Source organism: Cupressus sempervirens, chromosome 4, assembly GCF_028749045.1.
Source record: "Cupressus sempervirens isolate cs-2001-9-10 chromosome 4, ASM2874904v1, whole genome shotgun sequence".
Lineage (NCBI taxonomy): Eukaryota > Viridiplantae > Streptophyta > Pinopsida > Cupressales > Cupressaceae > Cupressus > Cupressus sempervirens.
In genome coordinates, this window is record NC_143121.1 from 445201481 (window position 1) to 445220603 (window position 19123).

The following is a 19123-nucleotide window of genomic DNA, read 5'->3' on the forward strand; positions in this document are numbered from 1 at the left end:
ATTTAGTATCTTATGCTTTAAGCTTTTTAGCTTGGAAACCAGGCAAAACATTTTTGATCCTTCAAATTGATCCTCCTGATCTTATCCACAAAGCTTTTTTCCATAAACCACATTTTCTCACATTTGAAAGGATTTCTACTTGGTTTACTTTGTTCCTTGACTTCCATTTTCACTGGAAAGTGATATGACCCTGCCATAGGTAATATTTTTGCTAATATCAAATTGACCATATTTAATTCACCCTTTAGAAGAAATTTGTCTAGTCTTTCAGCAATATAATAGAAACCTTTTATGCGATTATTCAAAGTATAAATTCCATTCTTGGTTTTTATGTCCAAGAGAGAGTCCCTCTGTATCCAACTTTTAAATTCTATCATGGCTTTATTAGTTTGGCTCATCCCTCCTTGTTTTTCTTCCATGCTTGACATCGCATTGAAATCTCCACCTATGATGGCTATTTCCAATGGCATTAAGTTAAGGAAAGCACTGATCTCATTCCAAACTATCTGTTTGTCTTCCATACAAGTCAGTCCATATAAATTGATTATAAATATTTGTACGTTTGATTTTGTGCTAATAGCTCTCATTCCCATCCAGTTTACTTGAAGGGAGAGTATTTCCAAATTAGTTTATTGGGGGTTCCAAATTATTCCTATTCCTCTTGGAGGTCCTTGAGATTGCTGAAATACTGATGTCCATTTTCCCAATTTCTGACTTAGTTTTAATCTTTCATTTTTGCTAAGTTTGGTTTCTTGCAATAATAAGATGTCTAAGTCAAATAGGGTGAGGTTACGCTTTAATAAGAATTTTTTTCTAGGGGCGTTAAGACCCCTAGCATTCCAAGTTGTTATCTTCATTTCTCCTTGGGAAGGAACTTTCCCTTCCCATTGTTTAGTATGTCAGAGATCTTTGTTTGGTCCTTAACCTGCCTTGCTGCCTCTCTAAGTTCTTTAAGTGATTTCCTTCCATGTTTCTACTTAGATTTTCCACAAATTGGTGTTTTTAATCCTTCTTGATTCATAGAAATACCCAATTTGTCAATTTTGTTCATCTAATACCTTCTCTGCTATTAAAGAGGCCTCCCCCTCCTACAAATCCTCTAAGATTATTTTTTTAATTAACATCTTACTAATTTGTTGATTCTCTCCTATTCCTATTTGGGTGCACTTTAATGGCTCATTCTCTATGTGGCCATATAGATTGATGAGGTTGTTCTATTCTTCATTTCCCCACATGGATTCTATACCTTCTAGATTTGGATTTACTTTTGTCACAGATCCATTGTCCTCTTTATCTGAAGCAAACATGTCTTTCCCATTACTAGGAGTTTTCCAAAATTTGTAACTTCTTTTCTTTCCTTTCTTTCTAATGGTTATATTGCTCCATTGCACTAAATCTGCTGGGGGAATGATAACTTCTTGCATACTATCATTGTTTAGATTAGCCATTTCTTCCAGAGTTTCTAAAGCTTGTTCTATTATGCTTTTTGACCTTTGATCTTTTAGTTTAAGTTCAATAGATCCAATGTGAATCAATTATGCCTTCATCTTAGTTCGTTGCCTCCAATTTGTACTTGTTTCTAATAAGCCTTCTGATTTGGGAGCTTGAATCTCTTTCCTTTTATGTTTCTTATGTGATTCTTTTGCTAATAGACTCTGATCAATTAAGTCATTCTATATCAGTAGAATTTCATGGTAGAGCTGATTTAATTTAACTATATTTAATTCCATTTCTTCAATATTCTATTTTTCTGTCTGACAGTCCATGCAATTCTTGAATTTGTTAAGTGAGTGTTGATAGCTAATCTACTCTTCTACTTCTATCTCCCTCAATTTATCCCCATTTCCTTCATCTATTAATGATGCAATTCTACTGTCTAGGGTTCTTTGTTCGAAAGATTTTCCTCCTTGTGAGACTATATTCATCACCAAATCCATTTCCTTGCTCCTTGTCTTCTTGCATGCATTCCTTTTAGTTTTTATATGTTCTTTGATGTTATTGATGATTTGAGATTTGGCAAAGTTAACATCTAATAATTTGTATATTTCTCCTAAATATTCTTCAAAAGTTAATTTATATATAGATCAATTTGTAATTATTTTTCTATTTATAGGTTGATTTTGATCAGATTTAACCAAAACCCTAATCCTATTTGCTTTATTTGGGTTATCTTCAAATCCGATTATATTTCCTAATGAGTTGCCAATTTTTTTAATGGTAATTTCTTCCATTAATTTTGACAGGATTCCTTTACATTCCATCCATTTAATCATTTCCAAACTTTCAATATGATTTTTATTGAAGTTAGGTTGTCATTTTAGAAAATTAATGTGATGGCCTTTGTAAAATAGGGTATCAAATTTCAAAATTTCTTCCTTTTCCTATTTAGTTCTACATAAAATAAACTAGAGTTTATCTACAAAAGAGTTAAGGGTACTTACCTTGTCGCCCCAAATCACGAAAATGATGTGTACCAACCTGGGTCTCTTCATTGGCTGACCATTCCAATACACATAGATGCCTTTATCCTCACAATCCTTCCATCTTTTTTCATTATAAGGATTGCTTATAATTATTTCTTCATTAGAGGTGTGTTGATCATTGGAGATCTGTTTAGGGCAAGCTTGAATCCTTCCTTTATGCATTAATTGATCCATTTTTCAGTGCGGAGGTATGTATACTAATTTTCTCCTATCAGTATAGTTAATTTGCTCATTTCTCCCATTGGGTTGCTTCTGTGGAGCCTTCCAGATTATGGGAAAAAAATTTGACTGTTTCCCAAGAGCGATTGCATTAACTTCTGATATCCCTTGGGGCTATTTTGGGAGCTCCATCTGGTAGGAGTTCTTCTTTGATTTAGAGCTAGGGTTGGGTTTGAATTTTGCTGTGGAATTGGATTGATAGTAGAATGGTTTTTTCTTTGGAAATTTTCCTTCCCGCTATCTAATTTTTGCTAAATTTGGGTCTAGTTTTTTCGGCTCCGTACTATTTGCCATCCATCTTTTTTTCTATGAGATTGATTTTCATAGATTTTCATGATTTGGTTGGTATGAAGTTGCACATATAATTCAAAGCTATTGTTAATTGCTTTGCCAATTTCTCCTTTCCCTGGTTTTGATTGCGAAAGAACTTCAAATTGATTTCTAGTTGCCAACGAGGGTTGAAGAGTATTCTTCTACTGGTGCGCGACCAATTTTAGGAAGGGGTGACTAAATCTGGAGTATGATTTCACTTTTTTTGTCATAATGTCAGAGCAAAAGATTTGAAACATTTTTAGATGGAACTCATTATTATCCCTCTAAAGTAACTTATAAATTTTTTTGTTGAAAATAAGTTAAATTTTAGTTTTTTTATTAAAAACATTAGTTCTCATTTTAGCATATATTCATTGTGGTGACTCTCTTGAGTTCAATAGCTTTATTTTGATGATTATTTTCATTATAAAACATGTGTTCAAGGGAACCAAGATAATTCTAGTGCATAATAAGATGTACTTGTTTTACCCTTCGAGTGTGAATCTAGAAAGTCCCTTCCTTATTTATAATAAAAGGAAACTAGTGTTCCTATGGTGGGCTTTAATTAATTAAAACCAAAATTATTTAATTGCTAAAGTAAAGTTAAAAAATAGACTTATTTTTAAATTAAATTTTAGACATAAATTGCTAAATTCTGATTGGCTAGTCTAAATAATGCCAGGGGTAAAAATAGTTTATTGATACAAAAATCAGCAAAAATTAAAATCTAGAAACTTCCTCCACGGTAATTTCCTACTTATTCATGAGAAGCCATTCTACAATAAATTTCAGACACCTCTATAAATGGTATATATTACTATTTTGAATTGTCTTCCTTCTTACCCATTTCTCGAGCCTCTTCTTTTGCTGACTTTTTTACCACTTCAAGATATTGCCTTGTTTGATTTATATCTTCTACCAATTTTCTCTCTACCAACTCTTTCATTTCTTGGGCCTTTTCTGCTAACACACAACAAGCCATAAATGGTAGTTGATAATCCATTGGAAAAACCCTCATTTTATAAAGCCTCAGGTTTGATGTTAGCCAACAACTTCTTCTTAGTTACCTTAAAAACTTTAGGGTCTAAAGATGAGTCAAAAAGGCAGATGTTGGAATTGTTTCCATCTGTTGCTTGATCAAAGAAAGTATGATTCTCATAACATGGGAAACAACCATAAAAAATCATACATGCACCAATCTCAAAGGGATAACATTTCACAATTTATTATGTTATCATTGTATAGCACTAGATATAATCATGTATTGACAGGTCATTTCTATAGTGGACAAGCACATAGAGCTTATTTGTATAGTTTCATGATGAATTTCTAGTGAAGCTTGTCAAAGATATGTTTTCGACAAGCAATGAGAAAACATTTTGTGATTTATAGTCAAAGCAATGAGATTGAAGTGTTAACTAGATTACATCCATGATCGGCCTCAACAATTTGGAGATCAACTTCTAAATGAAGAATGAAATTAGGTATGGCTGAAATTATGAGCATGTATAAGAAAAGACATTAGAGATTGGGGTTTATATTTGGGCTTTCCATGATGAAAGAATGTTGATAAATGCTCATTCAAGTTACCTTAAAATACAAAAAAATAAAGACAGTGAGCCCTTCAAAATTAAAATTCCTTTCAACTTTTCACACATTCTCCTAGCTTGTGTTGTGTCTGAAATTTAATGTGATTGGTTCGTTGCCCATGGAGCCAAACACCCACCTACCCACCTGACCCTTATTAACTCAGTAGGTGAGTTTGAAATCCAAATGAGAGGTAAAATATTTTTTAGTAAGAAAAAAAGGAATGAATTTAACTCATTCAACCAATTGGAGAGACTAGAGAGTTAGAGTAGAGGAAAAGTGAAGAGCACAAAGAAGAGATAGAAAGATAATTAACAGATCAGATCAAAGGTTAGACTATAGAAGGAATTTTTAGAAAGAAGACATTGGTTGCAGTAGCACGGGTTTTGATCTCCTTGTTCTCTATGAGTTTGTATTGTTTTGTCCTGAGAAGCAATGATTGCTCTAGGCTTGACTATATGTAGGCATTAGGGGTATAAGTTTAAATTTTATTAGTTTGAAGTTTTAGTATTTTCTAGTTGAAGCCAAATGCTCCCAAATTTTGTAATAGTTTTAACCTAGTTGAATAGAAAGCAAGCAAGAAGGCATACAAATCTTTTTTTCTCCTCTCTATTCTTCATTGCGTGGTATTTTTGAGAAGGTTTATGGTCATATTCTCTATTCTTTTAAGAGTGGAAAAGTTTAGATAGAAAGCCTATTGTTAGAATGCACTGTTGACTCTCTAACCAAGCTTTTGGTTGTGTGTTGAGCCTATCGAGCTCCACCTCCCATTGTTGACCAAGGTCACTCAGCATCTATACTGCCAAATTCACTCGACACCCTCTTGTGCCCAGTTGCCCATTTTTAATCAAGCTCACTCGGCTCCTTCATGTGTCAAGTTCACTCGACACCATCTCCTTGCCACTCAAAACCCTCTTATGCCAAGAAAAACTATCACTCAGCTTTCTTTGGTTGCCAAGAAAAAATTGTAAAGTTTGTGATTTATTTCTCACTTGGTATCAGATCTTTAAGGCCCCACATCTATAGTGAGTTACCTAGTATTTGTTTTTTCTAAGTAGATTTGACATGGTAGGAGATGCATGAAAGATATGGCAATAGCCACCCTCTTTTAATGGAAAAAATTATGATACATGGGCAAAGAAGACGAAAACCATAATGGTTACTAATGATTTGTAGGAGTTTGTAATTAATGGATTCAATGATGCTACATTCCCAACAGTGTATGCTTCCCTCACAAACCCAAAAATGACTCATATGAAAGAGTCAAGGAGAAAGGATGCAAAAGAATTATATCTGATTGAGGCAGTAATGATAGAGATAGTCTTTCCCAATATTGCAGTACTAAATTACTCAAAGGAAGAATAGGATATCCTTGAGATAAACTTCAAGGGGACTGATAAGGTTAGAGTTGTGAAGCTACAAATGTTCAGACTTAGGGATTTGAGAACCTTTAGATGAAGGACAATGAACCTATTGTAGAGTTTAGTTCATGAATCTCCGGTTTGATACACCAGCTCAAATCAAATGGAGAAGATTATGAAGAGTAGAGGATTGTGGAAAAGATATTGAGGAGTTTACCTCAGAAATATGATAACTTTGTGATGACCATTGAGGAAGAAAAGGGCCTCACCACATTAACCATGGATGAGTTGATGGGAACTCTTCAAACCCATGAGCATCAGATTAACTGATCAACAATAACTTCCCAAGAGTAGTATTTCAAGGCTCAAGAGAATTCAAGAGGTGGAGGGAGAGGAAGAAATGGCTCTAGTAGAGGCTCAAGAAGTAGAGGTGGTGGGAGGAATGTTCAAAGGAATGTTGATGTAGAAAGCTCAAGACGAGCAAGTAACTAAGAGGGAGAAAACACCTCCCAAAATAGCTCTAAAGGAGGTAAGAAGAATTACAACTCCAATAAGAGAAATGTTGAATGCTACTACTATCATAGGTAGGGATTTTTTTAGTGGTGATTAGTTGCCAATTGGTGAATATGTCCCGATCGGGCTATAGAAATTGGCAAAAAAAAACACTGTATACTAGTTAACCGGTTCGCCCAAATTTTATAAAATACTCATATAGTGGTCGAAACATTTGCCACTATTATTACATAATTTTAGTTTGGTAGTCAGGTTCTTCGCCCATATTTCTCCTTAATGTTTACTCTTATTCGCCATGGAATTAATTGAGTGTCTCTTTCGACAATCATCATTCGCCAAATTCCCATTTTCCTATGTGAAATTTTTATTTGTCCTAGAACCCAATTCGCCATGCATCACACACAATGGGGTCCCAAATTCTCGCCCTATTTTCCCACTCAATTACTTGAAATTATGCAGGCTTCGCCAAATATTAGTTCTTATTATAAGTAATGGTCGACCCATTCACCAAAATGAAAATGGTTTATTTTTAGTTGTCTATTTAAGATATATGAGTTTTATTATTGAAACATGCCGAAAGAAGGAGCCTTCTTCATAGTATTGCGATCAGTAGAGAACCGAAACAACTATGAATACAAGTCCATAGTATTTTATTGCAGCCTTAATTTGATGGAGATTTCATAGTCAAATTTAAATAGGAAGGGGAGTAGGACTAATGAAGGTGGAGATGTCTAAGAGAGGCCAACAAAATGCAAAAATATATCTTCATACTTTGGCGGGGGTAGACGCAATAGTGTTGGTCAAAGTAAGGAAGGTACATCATTAGAGGAGTCTGTACAATCTCAACCTACATAGGAGTCCATTCAAAAAATTGGGGAGCCTAATAAATCTGGTGATGAAGTTGCAGAACCTGATATCTCTAATGAAGATGACCTTAAAGAAGAATATCTAGTAAATAACCAATACCAAGATGAATCAATCGACTTTGGTGATGATGATGGTGCAATTAATAGTAACACTAAAGGGAGAGGAAAATTGAAAGAAAAAATTGATCGTCACTGGGAGATGGCCAGGAGATTGAAATTTGATTAGGCAAAAAGGTATCCATTCATTGAGCCTGTGGACAATCCAATTGTAGGTGAGCCACTAGTAGAATGCAGATGTGCAATTTGTAGTTGGAAGTATAAAAAGGAAAAGCAGTTGCAGCTTAAACTAGACACCATAGAGAAACATGTTGGTAAGATTTACGAAACCTCAACTATAGATGGTAAGGAAATAAAAGTGGTAAGATATAAAACAAAGGAGCAATGTCAACATAAAAGGAATGCTGAAGAATATTATATGTTTCAAAAATTTCAAATGAAGCCTGGTGAAGTTCAAGGTTCTATTAATGCTATTTTTGCAAAAGAAAGTGAAGTAGAAGAACATGGAAAAGTTGTTTAATTAAGTAATGTTTTCTATATTTTGAGCAGAGGGTGTCCAATGACAAACTATCCAAAAATGAGTGGTTTTTTATGCTTTTTAAAAGTTCCTAACTATCCTTTCAGTCATTGATCGATAAAAAGTGGATGGGAATGGGCAAGTTGTATTGAGTAGGTTGAAATAGAGGATGTACAAAGAGAAATAATAGAGTCAACCTTTATTGCATTGTCCTTAGATGAAGTTGCAGTAATAGATAATACATCATGGGTATGCATGCATGTTTATACTATACAAAATAATGTTAGCCAACCAAATCTACTATCTGTTGCTAAATTGAGAGACAATGCAATAGCAAAAACTTTATTTCAGTTAGTAAAGAGCAATTTAATTGAATATGGAGCTATGGATGAATTGATAATAGCAAAGAAGTTGGTTTGTGTTGGAGTGAATGGAGCTTCAGTAATGCTAGGTCAAAGGAATGGTCTTTGCACAAAGATGCAGGGTTCTTGTTCACCCTATGTTGTTGCCATTCACTGTATGGCCCATAGGATGAATCTTTCTTTTAGAGTTGTGAAGAAGTTTCCTTCAGTAAACAAGGTTGAAGATTTAGTAAGAGAGTTTTATGCATATTTTTGTCGAAGTCCCAAGCATTTTAGGGAATTTTAGCACTTTGCTAATGAAATTACCGATGGAAACAAGCTTCTAAAAGATGTTGATACCAGATGGATCTCTTTGGATGTACTAGCACATCGAATATTTTTTGAATATCAATCTTTGATTGGATTGATGTACAAAAATTGGGACAATGCAGAAAATCAGAGATGCGGCAACTTGCTTTGGAGGTTAAGCAATATAGAGACACTTTTGACTTTGGCATCTCTTCTTCCCATGCTAGAAGAAATGAGGTTAATTATGAAAAAAGCCTAGCAAAGAGCCATGTATATTGTAGAATATGCTTAGTTGCGTAAAATGTCATGCCGAGCCCTCAATAGTCTCTATTGTATTGACCTAAATTTATTCGATGATAGATTTAATCACTGGCAGAAACTAACAAATTTTGATGATCCTGATAATTATTTAAAGATCGTTAAAAATGGAGATTTATGTGTTTGTGTAAGGGGATTTCAAATACCAATGTACTATAGTTCCCCAAAGAAGCAAGCTACAAGAGTTACAAGGGAAGAGTTTACCAAGATCGTCGAGTCTATAGCATCTACTACAAGGGACATAGCCTATAGAGTTTCCTCTAAAATAATATCACGATTCCCATATGATCAACTACTTGAGCCCATGGCAATTGTGTTTCCTCAATATTGGTCCTTCAACAATAAGGAAGATTATCATAGAAGGCTATTGTTTTTGATAAATGAATTTTGCAAATCTATAGAATTCAATGGAGTGACTATCAACAGAATATTAGATGAGGGTCTTCTTAGACAGCAATCAGGCACCTTTGCAAGGACCATGAAGCATCAACATCAATTAATGTGTAACCCACATGAAGAGGGTTCAACAACAAAGCTTTGGATAGAACTAAAATAGAGCACATTGTTGTGTGAAGAAATTTTAGAGTACTTCAAGCTTGCTAATCTATGTCAAACCATGATATTGGGTTCAGTGGAGGATGAGATAGTTTTTAGTGCTTTGGACTTCCTAAAATCAAAGCTAAGAAAAAAACTAGACAAGAATTTGGAATCATGCTTGAGGGTATACACATCTAGGTATAATGTCAATGCTTTTCCTTATCAAAAAGCAAGGGAAATCTGGAAGAAAAGATGCAAAAGAAAAGGGGTGGGATTGGGAAACACCATTAACCAATCTCCTATAGTGACTCCAAGTGGGACAAGTACAGTTGGTAGTGGCACTGGCCATGGGATTGGGAGTCATAGAAGTGGAGGTCAGAGTGAACTTGAAGTTGAAGAAGAAACAAACGAAAATGAAGAGAATAATGAAGCAACTAGACTACCATAATTGGATGATGATGATGACATAGAGATGTATTGGAAAATTTAGGAAATTTTTGCTAAATTAGCAGTGGCAACCAATAGGTGTTTTTTGAGCTTATTAACTACTATATGATATCATATCATTCAATGTTCATTTTAGAAAAGCAAGAAATTAGAATGTATTATGTTCAATCATTAAAACTTGAGAACAAAGAGTATTATTACTAAAGAGTGTAGTTTATATCATGTCATCAATGATCATTCATATTTGAATTTGAAATTCCTAAATGAAATTTTGTTTTCTATTTTATTCATTTATTCAACATACATTGAATTGGAAAACATGAAAATTAGATAGAATCATAGATTCAATTCCACAATTAATAATTATTAATGGTTTTCATTTGCAATATTCAGCTAATATGCTAAAATTCTTGTAAGCTAATGACCCTAAATTCCCTTTTATAGAAACAAGGGAGCAACAACAACTTCAGGTCAATTTTCCTAATGTGAAGTCTCAAAATCTAAATCAGTAAGACATCTACAAGTCTACAACATCTCTACAACTTTAGTTGTACATTTCTACATTTGATAGGCCGGTTTAGTAAATTAGCAATTTTAGCATAGGCAATAGCATTTGCAAGACTACAACATTGATCCTGTTCAAAAAAAAAAGTTCAAACTTATTACTTTAAACTCAATTCTAGAGTCTAGACTATAGTATGTAGGATAATATGAAAGATATTCATATATAGTAAAGATATAGAGATGATTGAAACTGAAAGTACTTTCACATACAGACTATAAGTTTCTGTAGTATGCTCCATTCTTCTTCAGTTGGAAGGGAAAAAAAATTTATGTTATGGTAAATGACTTGCATTCTCGTCAGCATTCGATACTTGGAAGAACTAGTTTCAAGCAATGTTCCTTCCACTAGTGCATGCAAATTTGTGAATGTTTTGATGCACTTTGAAATGCCTTCATGAGGTCCATCCTGAGGAAGGTTGCCTAAATTAGAGGTTATTTGGTCCTCCAACTTTTTTTTGTAAACTTCTCTTCCAACAAAACTTGTTGTTGAGAAATTAGGTCGAGGACTCGATAAACCAAGAGATATCAATTTTTCTATTTTATTGTTCATCTTGGCAAGCTTTGACCCAAATAAAGAAAGAACTTCTTCTGCTTCTGTTAGTTTTTGACATTTATGAAATACAGAGGTCACCTTTATTACTGAACCAATGCGGTCCTAAATTCCCTTGCTTGCCAAATGCCTGTCAGCAGTGCTGTTGATTTCTTCCATAATCCGCTTTGTAGTTTTCTATCTCTGACCAAAAAATTTGTTCTCCTCAAGTTGCTCTTTCAGCTTCCCAAAAAAATATGTAAGAGCTTCGTAGAGTTTGAACCAATCACACAAACTATCAGCAGAAGTCTTTATTTGCCCCCAGAAGTAATTTTTTATTTTCTTTACTGTATTATTTACATGGTCATTCAAACCATTTTCATATTTTTTTAATAGTATCATTTTCCTTCTTTAGGTCTTCTTTCATTTCTGAGTACTGGTGTTCACTATGTTTTCTTATTTGCTCTGCTTTATTTTCCCACCCTTTTGCTTTCTCTTCCCACTCTTTTGTTTTTACCCTCTCATTTTCCAATTCTTTATTTAACTTATTGTTTACATTTGTAGCATTCTCCAAGTTTCTATATAACTTTGTTGAATAGTCTTTTTCATCCTGAAGTTTTTCTTTCTATTTTTTCCAAATTTTCCCTCAGAGCTTTTAGTTCTACGTCCATTTTTTTTTGTTGTTCAATTGCTTCTTTAGAGCCAGAGGATGAATTTTTAATCCTTTTCTCTAATTCTTTGCACCTATTTACTATTGCTTTCTCACTTGCCTTTACATTTGCTAGGTCTGACTTTAACTTATCTATTGTTCCCTGAAGCTTTCCTTTCTCTCTCTCCAACTTCATCATTGAACTGTAGACCACATGGTTGGTCATTTTGGACACATTTATCTTTTCCACATTTTTAATTTTGGATAAATCCATTTGGAGGGTGCTAACTTGAAATTCAGATGGATCTAACTGACTCTCTAGTGGATTGTTATCTCTAGCTGGGGGCATAACAACCATGAATTCCATCATATCTTTATCTGGGTCATATGTGGGAAATAACCTATTGGTTGTAGGTTCTACATCATGAGCTACATCAATTGCTTCCATCTGCATTGTCTTACTATTCTGTCTATTCTTGTTTTTTGATTTTTTATAGTTAGTTACAAATTCATTGTAACGAAAATCAAGATTTTGTGAGACAATTGAATGTTTGAATGATGAAATAGCAGTAGCACTTGCTCTGATGTACGAGCTTCCACCAATACCATGAGGATAACCAACACCTAGACCCATTATTGGGGTTTGTGGATTGTTCTAAGGGTTTTGTCCTAAAGGATGGGTAATTGTTGGACTCATAGTCACTATTGGCATTGTTGTACTAGAAGTACTACCAATACTTGTCATAATCTCAAACTTCTTTACACTTTCTTGATCTCCGAGACCAAATTTTTTTGCATCTATATATAATGTCCTTTTTGGACCACTAGTTGTAGTTGTACCCATGGTATCTATAGCTATGAGAGTGACAATTGATTCAGATTGAATTTGAGTGCTCTAAAGTGGAACTGTAAATGAAGCAAGAACAAATTTAATTAACTGAGATGAATCCAATGTGGATGGAATCGACTGAGTTGATGATTGATCTCCATGCCCAAGGCCTAGTTTCTTACCATGTTTTGGTGCTACAACTGGTGGTTGAGGTGGTAACCAAACCCCTTCTCCACTGGGACCCAGACCACCAGAACCTTGGTAGCCCATTTTTACTACAATTTCTGCCCCTTTGCTATCTAGAAGTTTGGTGGATGCATCAAATCCTCTCTGAATTTGTGTACTAGATGAGGGATTCAAAGAATCCTGGTCATCATAATCATCATCAGTATCATTGTGATGTGCTTCAGGTGGATGCTCCTTATTCCACAATTTGTCAAACATTGTTTCCTCTTCAACCTCATCACGATCTGCAGAGATCTTTGGCTCACCGAGATTCTTCCTCATTTCCCAAAATTGAGAATTTTTTCTTCGACTCCATCTAGCATCTATAAATTCATTCATTAGCTCTTTTGGAATAGGTTCTATAGATGGTTTATCATCTTTCTTGTAGAAATTGGACGATGTCATGCCCTGTACTTTTCCTTTATGTTTGTGTAATGCCATTATTTGTGATGACAATTCCTATATTGACATATTATTTTCAGCAGCATATTTCTCCATTTATTTTTTGACCTCCTCCCAGGAGTCCATGTTTTTAAATTTTTCAATCAAAGGCATACTTTCATGTTGATATTTTCTTGCAGAAGTCCCAATGCCCTTAAGCCTTGCTCCAATTATGTTTAGTGGATCATACTGCTAGTGACTGTCAACATCAAATCAAAAAATTGAAAAAAAGCTTTCTACTACTTTGAATCCTCTTCTCTCAAATGAGAACCCTCCAATTATCATTTTCTTTTGTTGACCATGAAAGAGTACATCTATGCTCTCCATTTGTCGTACATATTCCAATGCAAATACCCTCTCTGTTACATGTATTGGAAGTTTGTAGGTTTCTATCCATGAACCATAAAACCTTAACATAGTGTACTCTTCCATTAAGTACCAGTCAGCCAATTGTAGTTCACTTCCGAGTTGAATGCAATTTCTACAAGTAACAGGCAATCTAGGCATTGGAGTGCCTGTAATTTTATGGTACATTGGTGTCAAAAAGAAGTCTAAAAAATTGTTGTAGTTCTTTCTATTATCAATCATCCTTATCCGAGGTGTCCACTCATATATTGGATTTTTTCCTTGAGTCTGACTGCAAAGCTTGTTTGCCTCAAATAATGCACGATGCTTTGCTAGGAGAAGATAGGACAAGTAGGTTGTGAATCTAAATGTCTTCTCTGAACCTCTTTGAATCATTAGTAATTGATCTTGCATGCAGCGAACAATGTGCTCAATAAAATGATATCTTATTGGTTCTTTTTAAAAATGAATATGATAAAGCATTTCAAAAATGCTAGCATCCACTTGTTTATTACTATCCAATCCCAAACAAAATGCTAGCAAGGAAATACTATCCTGTGCCCATGGCAAAAAAAATTCAAAATCATAAGGAGGCATGTGATTTGGACTCAACCTACAACCACTTTTTATTTCTCTGATATAAGAATATCTCTATTTTGCATCTAATTTTTCATAATCATTTTCCATCTTTCCCAGGTCAATATGTACATTTGACTGTTGTTGTTGAAACCCTAGGTTCAATAGACTAGCAAATTCACTCTCAGTTATGGACAAAATTTCCTCCTAAGTAATTTTATTCACAATTGCTTTTCTATTTTCATCATAATTTTTGGCACAAAGTATAACAATTTTTGGGCAAGGGAATACTTGAGATAACGCCATGTGTGCCGACCCAGCTACCCATGGTGCAATTTTATTTGCAATTGCATTTACACTAGGGTTAAATGAACAAAATTTTGAAGCCTTATTTGGATCATTCCACTTGTTTTCAAGTGCAAATCTTATCTCCATTATACCATTATTTCCATGAATAATAGGATCATGTATATCATGGAATAAATCACTAAAACTTGGTGTTTTAATCATATTGTGGAATTCTGTTATTTTTCCCATGTTATTCTTGGTATTTGTTTTTCCCATCATGGTAAATATTTAAACATAGCTACAAGCCTACAGGGGTGATTCAAAATTAAAACCTTACAAACTAAATTTTTTTATATAATATAAACAATAAAGTTGTAAATCAAGAGGCTTGAAAAATTTAAAATGTGGGACGTAAATTTTTAGGATTTTAGTAGTTACACTTACCCATTCACGTTCACGTTGCCCTTAATTTTGATTTTTGTAGAGAGCTGAGAGACTGTAGCTTGTTACTTTCCTCGGACCACAATCCTCAACCTAGAAATTAAGAATCCATAACTTTGTTGTCCTATAACTTTGTAAATTGTAACCCCTTTCTAATTTCTAAATCTGTAGACAATGTATAATTGCAAAATTAAAGAAACTTAACGTGCCAAAATTGTACAATCTGTACTCTATAGTATATAGTCGTCACACTTGTCACACAATACACTTTCAGTTTAAATGTGAGTGGAATCATGGACCACTAGTTACTAGACACGTGTTAAGTGTTAACTAACCTGTCATAATGTATTAATGTCATTCATAACGTCACTGTTAACTGCAAGTGGAATGTGATTATGTCAATGTGTTAACTGAGCAGTGACACTTGTCATGATTTTGGGATGCATTTGAAATGACAAGGTTTCTTTTTCCTTTCAGCCCAAAACTCAACTTTGATCATTGATCTATAAACATCCAATAGCACCGGTGAATGGTGTGGTGGCCCTATGGGTTGTGGGTCCCACTCCCATTAACTAAGCTAGTCAGGTATCAGGATGACTCACATCACGAGTTAGACATGTCAGTGTCACGTTATCACCAAATTGAAATGACATTGTTATTTGTTGGTCGATCGAGGAGTTTAGTGACATGTCTCATGATTTCGAGATGCATTTGAAATGACAAGGTTTCTTTTTCCTTTCAGCCTGAAACTCAACTTTGATTGTTGATCTATAAACATCCAATGGCAATGGTGATTCGTGAATGGTGTGGTGGCCCCATGAGACTACAGAGTTGCATAATTGCATATACAGAGTAATTTAAGATAATATTACTATTTAATTTTAACTAAATATTTGGGAAAACAACTAGCTAGTACAATCAAAACTAATATTAATAGATTTTTAAGACATTATCTATACATTAATATTTTGAATTAATATTAATATTATTAATCATCTCAAAATTTAATATATAAGGGCTAATCATATAATTAACATGGGTCAATGAGTCTGCCTCAAATCCTCAAATCAAAATTACAATTTAATATATTTATTAATTTATATAAATTAAATTAAATTTTCTATATAGCTAAAATTAAATATATTTCATAAGACACAGATATATATCTAAAATTTGTATTAAAATATTAATATTATATATTCACAAATTATATCTCTAACTAATATTATTTATCTTTAGCTATAATATTTCTACTTTCTTTTCACAATAGGCAGGGACTCGTGCTCCAACAGAGCTCTTGTAGTTGTTATTATTATTATTATTTGGCAAAACTTTATTTAAAATCAAAAGAATTGGAAAATGGATCTTCTGCGCAAGCAACAAAATACATAAAATAATAAAATTTTACCTAACAATTGTAATGAAGGCAGAAATGCAATTATTTACATAATTAATCTTGGCAGTTTAACTTTACTATTTGGACATTAGTTGTTAGTGCCTACCATAGGAACTATAGGCAACAAACTTTTTTAACCAGTGTTTGAAATAAACAACTTTAACCAATCAAGTTTCACATAATTTTTTAATAATAAGTAATAATATATTTTTCTATTAGGTAAATTTTGAGGCAGGAGCTGCGTTGCTCTGCAACCTTATTTCTAGGGGAAATGTATTAGTGATTATCATTATAAATAATATTTTATATTCACATAGGCTTTTATAAAAAATTCAATAGAAAATTAAAAAATCCAAAATATTGCAATGTTGCATAAGTAAGCATAAGAAGTTTAAAAAATGAAATACAATTTTATATGGAACGGAAACTCCAAAAATTTCATTGATATTTCTTGAAATTTACAAATTTACAAAATCAGGGGAAAACCCTAGACTCTAGTACTACTATACTATTCATCATAGAAACCACCAGAATCAACCATGGTTGCAAATTCTTGTAGCTAGTGGTTGCCATCTTCCACGTCATCCAGGAAAAACTATTTTCAAAGAAAATTCAACCCAATTCTTGCCCATTTCCTATAGTGCTTCAACTGCCCAGCAATTAAGCCCAGTAAAAATGGTTGTAGGACCACATTCTAGCCAGGTTCCGAAAGCTTGTGGACTTCACCCGCCCAAGGGATCCCCACTTCTAAAATTGCATGAATGATAATTTCAATGTCATCACCCTAATATACTACTTTAAAAATCTTCCTCAGGAGCAACACAATTTTGGCCCTTGCTTCTCTGAGGTCAAGTAGGGAGGCTAGAAATTGTGACATAATGTCACTGTTGACACGATATCGGTTCTCATTCTCCAAAAACTCACGCCCCAGAACCATTTTGATAGCAATAATAAAAAACTTCACACCAGAGCATGGAACAACCTCATTGCAATTTGACAAGAGGTTTTCCTCAGGAATGTGACCTAGAAAGGCCTTTTGCTCCTCTTCCAAAGTGCATCTCAGGCAAATAGGGTTGTCCATCTTTACTGTAAAGTTCTAACAGACTAACACCAAACAAACTAGACCTATCGACTACCAAAAATGAGATGAGCAATGATGAAAGAAGTGGCTCAATCGCCTATAAATAAGCTTGGTGGGCAAGGTGCCAGGGATTATTATTTTTTTTCTAAATAAGCTTAGCCATTGAGAAATATTTCTTAAATATTTGTCCGTCTGACTACCAATTCAATTACATTAAATTAGAAAATATTCTCAAATCTTGAACATAATTGCAAGTACATGCCGAAAAGGCTAATTGTAATTAAACACTAATACTATCCATTGTCCTATAATGTGTGTGAAGCTACTTAATCGATGGAAAAGGCCAATTGTAATTAAGACTAATAGTACTACTGCTAGTGGACTGTGGCATGTCCTGTAATGCATGCAAAGTCACTTAGCCGATGGAAAAGGCCAATTGTAAATTGTAATTAACAATGAAAAGACATCAATATACTATCTCCTGCAACTTAAGTGATACATGCTGGACAGAAATGTGTCACCATTCCAAACACTTGAACAAGGTCGAGGCTTCATTCCAAATGCTTGGTCCCAAAATAAACCTTCAACCATTGATATATTATCATCGGATGGTAGTCTGAATCATGTAATTAATATTCTATATGTAATTAATGTTTATCATTTAAATAACCTAAGCTTTGTTCATTTTTACTTTTTAATTTTTGTCTATAATCTACATGTAATTAATGTTTATCATTTCAATCATCCGAGCTTTGTTCATTTTGTATTGGTAATAATAATAAGATATCTTTTTCCTTATTATATATAGTTATAGATAAACTAAACTACAATGGTATTGGTAATTATCAATAAAAAATTGTCAGAAATCAGCAGTACAATTTGGGAAGCGGTGTGTGGTTAGTGGTAGCATACTAGCGAGAGAATGTCGCTATCACTGACATGGCATTTAATTCTTTTCGGGTACACTATACTCCGCAGACAACTTACCTTGATACGTGTCAACATTCCGGTGACTACCTCGACAATTCTTCTTCCTTCAAGAAATGTTGGCCAAAATTAAACCTCAGCCATTGATGTTGGATCATCAGATGGTCTGAGTTCTCAAATAATACATTTAACATAATTACAGTGGTAGTGGCAAAGATTATGCTTCCATAATGTACGGTCAAACAACCACATCTTTAAACCATCACTTGCCAGTTGCTAGTTGCTAGTTGCCAAAAATTTAAGTAAGTTGGTATGTTAGGTTAGGCTACTTATTTCCCATCTTTTGAAAATAGCCATACAACTGTAACTTTTTGAAAACCATTCGCCATAACAAATAAATTAACTCAATTATTTGGAAAATAATTTTGCCATTTTAAAAATAATAATTTATTGGTTATTAAAATATTTTCCAACCAATATCCATATTTTAAAACATAATTCGCCATCAATATTAATAATTTTATTAAAAACAAAAATTATAATCACCATTATTTTATAAAAATTGTTTAAACTATTAAAAAAATTGCCACCAAATATCCATCAATTGATGCATAATTCGGCAACACTATTAATTTTTTTTTTTCACCCAAATGACATGTGATTCGCCACAATTTTATAAATTTTGGGAGTGGGGGGTTCCTTAAATTTATCCTTGATCATAGGTATGGGCATTATACTAGTGAATGCTAGAAGTAGGGTGATCAGTCAAAGAAAAATGCAAATGTGGCTGATGTGAACATGGGAAATACAAATAATCTCATAGCCTTCATAATGTACAACATTGGTGAAGAAGGCAACCATGAGGTATGGTACCTAGACAACAGTTGTAGAAACCACATGAGTGGTAATAAAAGTTTATTTTATTTTATTGATAAGACTTTTAAGTCTAAAATTAAGGTGGAAAA